Below are 5415 nucleotides of genomic sequence, written 5' to 3' on the forward strand. Positions count from 1 at the left end.
CCCTACATAAATTTAAGTTTAATGCAAATTCAGTGGAAAAAGTGTATCTCTTTTATTGGATAACATGCCTTAAACTGGTATGTACCAACATGTCACTCCTGACAACCACAGACTGGAAAACAAGTTGCAGATAGTTATAGCAAACCTATATGAATTAAGACTGTAGATTTTTGAATACAAGCACATGTGGAGTTTAGGTTTTTTTAATTAATTTGGCTGCAGGCAGATCTGGTTTGCTCTACTGCCAGTAACATGTAAATACAATTTTGTGGTATCTGTTCTATTTAAGGCATTTTAATCTACAGCCTTTAAAACTTGAACTATTTATTCCATGCCCATGGTTATGCTGTAAGGGATAGTAGTATTAAAAGCAAAGGTAGTTTTCTCACAGCTTCCTGGATGTCTGAAGTAGGCAAAGTAGATCTCTGTTCTTTGACTTTTCTCAAAGATGCCATGCAGACTGTACCAGCTTCTGAACTCAACAGATTAACTCTGCCAGGGCCCAGCCTCATCAGATTTTACATTTCTTGTCAAATCATAGGATCAGGCTGTAATACAAAATAAAACCTGTGAATTGCTTGTGTTGCTCCCTCTGACTTTCATTTGTTGTGGCATAAAACAGAGTCTCAGAGCTTCTTTCCCCTCTGCTGTCAGGAAGTCACTGTGACTGATCCAGGAACCAAAGATGTGCTTTTTCCTCCCCGTGAAATAAAAATACCTTTGCTGTAACTAGAAAAGTTTCTGTTTTCTTTGCCTCCCTTTATAACAACTGGATGAACAACAGTCCCTGCTACAACCAGGATTTTGCGTCCTCATTTAAGCATGAATTTCTAAAGGGTTTTTATTTTTTTTTTAATTCCAAATACTATTGCCCTGCAGACAATTCTAGTTAGAAACAGAGCAATGCTTCTCAGCTTTCTGGATGTACAACCTGAGATATGCAGCTGGTTGCTTATTGTTTTAACACACATAATAGTTCAAGGAGCTGACTCCTTCATGGCTGTGCATTCCTCTCACTGGTACTTTGACTCAGGGAAATACCAATCACCAAAGTGTCCCAAGTCTATCCAAGTCCCTGCAGATGAACTTTTTCCCACCAACCAAACTCCTCTGTTATAATGAGGATACAAGGTGTAGAGAAAGCAATTGTATTTTTTTGGAAAATAGACTTAAAAAAGAAGATCTTGCTTGGAAAGTGGCCATTTTTACCATTGAAACAATCATGAAATAAAAAAGTGACAACTTTCCATCAAGCTTCTTTTTCTTTTCCTTTTTTTTTTTTTTTTTTAAAGAGCCCCTAGAAATGGTTCCACTTTTTGAAAGTAGTATGTATTTCTATGTTACTCACTCTTTAATGTGAAAATCAGAATGTACTCAAGCAACTTCTCAGCCAAAATCCTCAAGAAATTCTCCATAACAGATTAAGATTCTCTGAGGAGCTGTTGAAGCTGATGATACAACGAAGTATTTTTAAATATCAAATACTGGGGGCAATGATTGGTCTAAAAACCTTGCAATTATTATATAAAATGCTAAACCAAATTTACCACTGCCTAAAGTATTGGCATAAATGGGAAATGCCACTGCTCTGTGGAGGTGCTTCCCACAAAGGAGGCAGCAGTGTGGGCTGGCATAGGAAAAGGCATCTGGAAAACATGATACAGGTAGAAAATAAGCAGCTCTATCTCTTACCTCATTTTATCTTGTGCTGTCTTGCTTAGTGATATGTCTTGTGCAACTCCATCAATCTTTCTCCTTTGATCCTGTGGCATAGCTCTGGTGCCACCCACATTTCAGCTCACTGACTTTGTCAGCAGAACATTACTGCCACGCAGCAGAGGGAGCAGACATGGTCTTTCAGGCCCTCTTCTGCTGGCAGAAGATTCCTGTTAACTGCCATGGGATGCTGCATGTAAGATGTCATTGGCTTAAATTATCCAACCTGATTGAAGCAGTCCTTCTTGAAAGTGAGAAAGAGCCACTGATGTCTCTCCCACTCCAGGCTGAGTGAGAAGACAGGAGGCTTCCCTAGTTTGTCACCCACATGGTTTGCTTCTCTGCTGCCCATGCCTTTGGAGCAAAGTGAATGTTACCTGAGACAACATCCTTCTGCAAACCTGGAGTAATTTTTCTGTCTGTCTTTTCACCACTTCAACTCCCCATGCTATTGCCTCTTGTTTTAGGTCTGAGATTTAAAGAGATTTAAAAAACTTGTGAGGGGAATGCTTCACTCACTTCAGGCTCTTGTGCTTGCAGGGGATCCCGACACTCTGCATGGCAGTGCAGCTGCAGTTTGAACAGCACGATGCCCAGCTATTGTTTAATGTAAGTTAGAGTAATTTCCCCTGCTTGCACGCTTCATATCTCCATCTCCACACCTGGTTTGGAGCTCTGATTCCCCCAGTTGAGCCATTCTGCTGCCTGGAGGCACCTCGTGGTGAGGTCAGTGAGCTCCGTGCTCCAGAGCTACAGCCCCAGGGCTCACACAAGGGATAAAACCACAAAGAGATAAAGAATATAACTTCATCCAGTACAGACTGGCAAATACTTCTGTAGCAGCATTTGACAGCTCTTTGTCTGCTCCTCTGTATAAGCTTAGGACAGAAGAGCAGTACTGCAATGTTGCAAAGGTCATTTGAAATAGGCAGAATTTAAGAGTGAAATTCCAATCAGAGCAAGTGACTTAATCTCTCTCCTGTCTCAGTTTCTTACCTGTTAAATGCTAATCTAACAAAAATATTTACTGTCAGTATAGGTACACTTCTGAATCTAGCCCCCTTCACGTGTTACTGTAGGCTGTTTATCCAGCCTATCCTCACAAAAATTCAAGTTATCAGACTTGGAGCATATACTCTGAAGCCTGCAGGCAGTCAGCACTTTCCATCTGAGCAGTGTGGTGCCCAAACTGCCCTGCCTTCGTGTGCTATTTTGTTACTCAATCCACCACTTTTTCTCCCTGCAGAATGTAACCTACTCAAATATCTGTGATTATACATTCATAATTGCAAAGTCAAAATAAAAGCCTAGAGCATATGGAAATGATCAGAATCTGGTGTAATAGCAGCAGTGCCATTTACTGTATATAATCAATTTAGCACACCAATAAATACATACATATATAAACCTCTGACAAGCATACTATGCTTTTCTATAAAACTTTTCATTTAAATTCTGGTGCCATTGTTTTAGAATAAATTCTCGTGTCACAAAGATATGGCTTTTTATTTGATTCAGTCTTATTGCATCATTAAAATATTGGTATCTTTTATGCTTTGCAAACATTTGTGGACACACCATTAACCAACATAAAACACAATGCAGTAACAAATGCCTGTTTTATGACTGCTGTCAGACTATATATTCTCTAATGGTCTAACATTATCAGCAATCTAAGCCTAAATGATCACAACTAAAGGTCTATGAAATACAAGACACATATATAATCTCCAGGAGTCGATGTATTGAAACATTAGAATTAAAGGTTCAGGCAATCAATTCAACCAAAACCGTTTTTTTGAAGAGGAATTTTTCATTCAAGCAACCAAAAGGAAAAGGAAGGAAGGAGCAAGTTATTATCAAACGATCACCCGTGCCCAAAGAAGATATAGTTTCTCTGGACATTTATGTACTGTCAGCAGCAGGAAAGAAAAGACAAAAGAACACCAGGTGAGCTAGAGGAAGAGAAAAGGAATTTGATAAAGGTGCAGTGTTTATATCTTTATTGCTTTTATTGTATTTTTTTGATCAATGAAATTGTTCCACTACCACTTTGTAAGATTGATTTGTGTTGTTCCCTGACACGTTTTATTTGGCCTGAGATTTTTACTGTGTGTCTATAGGAGCAGAAGAATTTAAGACAAGGATGATAAATTACCAACAACATATGGTTCATTCCGAGTTGTGTGAAAATACTCTCTGTGCTGCTGGAGAATGCTACTAATGAAAGTGTATCAGGGACACTAGATTGAGCTAGCGATAAAGCTGTTTTGTTGTCTGCCACGTGGTCAGTGGTGAACACATCCAGGGAATGAATTTGCTTTTTGCATGATGACCATTTGAAAGTGAATTTATTTTATTTTTATTTTTTGCATCTCCTGTGTAAACCCTAGAAATTAACTTTTTCTTTTGGTTGCCTTCTTTTCTAAAGGTGATGACAGGATCCATTTCATTGGCATAGAAGAACAATATTAATCACAAGGGTCTGTCAAGATACATAATGGCAATATATGTTGGAGAAGAGTCTTGGCAGAATGCGCTTCGTATTATGAATCTCCCTTTTATTGTAGTCTTTGACAGCAACAGTTTAAAGGGTAAAGAGAGTTCTAAAATCTTGGCACCACAGACAGACAATGTTGAGTAAAGAGAAGCAGGGAGGAAGAAAAGCAAACAAGTTTGAAAGAAAGTGTCCAGACTCTTAAATGCATTCCTAACCAAACAGTGAAGGAATCGTGTTTTAGTAAGATTCTAAAGTATGCCATTTACTCTCCATCAAAAGGTTTGTGGGTTTTTTTAAGTTTCCTTTCTAAACTAAAAAGGTAGAAGGCACACAAAAGTCTGCTACCTAAGATGATTTTGAAATACAAAGGTTCTGTGTTTAGTTTACTTTTTGGATTAGATGTGTCACTTCCAACAACCCCAACTAACCTATGCTCTCGTCTATCCTCTCTGCATCTTGTCCTTCTTACCCAGATTATATCTCATCCTTCAAGCTCTTTCTAATTTTTGTTCCCACTGCTTCCACAGATTTCTCCAAACCTTTCACCACTTTTGAAGATCTACATCTTTTGTCATTTGTTTATTGTCCTCTAATGAAAGTATTGGAGTTGTTTATGGAATACTAATTAAAACTTCTTTACCCTTTTCCCTTTGGAAACCAAACGGAAACGTTTTCCATTGACTCAAAGCAAAATAAATGATGTGGATCTGATTTATCTTATTCACACTGTCATTTGTTAGATATCCTTTTTTCCTTGCCTGCCTCTGTTTTTAAGGCTGTATGACAGTAATCAGAATTTGAGAAATATTTGCCCTCTATACATTAATCTTTTTCTGATTAATCTGAGAAATAAAAAGTAATAAGTATTATGATTGTTTAATGTTCTAAACCTTCTTTTTCAACTCTTGGGTCTTTGCAGTGATTTATAAAGTTGTTATTCTTCTTTCTGATCCCGCCTTTTCTGTGGAATAATGTATTACTTGGAAATTATTGTAAAAAGGGAGTAGGAGATTATTCATGAGTCACAGTAGAATTTTGCTGAAGTGTCTGGAAGAACACTTGTTTTCTCTGACCTTAAAAAATTACAGTCATTTAAAAAGTTAGGGGCAGGATGACCCATCATGGTCTAATGAACAAATTCTTTTCCAGTTGTACTGAAAATAATTGCACAAAAAAGCCTCAAACCCAACAGCTCATGT

Source organism: Chaetura pelagica, unplaced genomic scaffold, assembly GCF_000747805.2.
Source record: "Chaetura pelagica isolate M959 unplaced genomic scaffold, ChaPel_1.0 scaffold165, whole genome shotgun sequence".
Classification (NCBI taxonomy): domain Eukaryota; kingdom Metazoa; phylum Chordata; class Aves; order Apodiformes; family Apodidae; genus Chaetura; species Chaetura pelagica.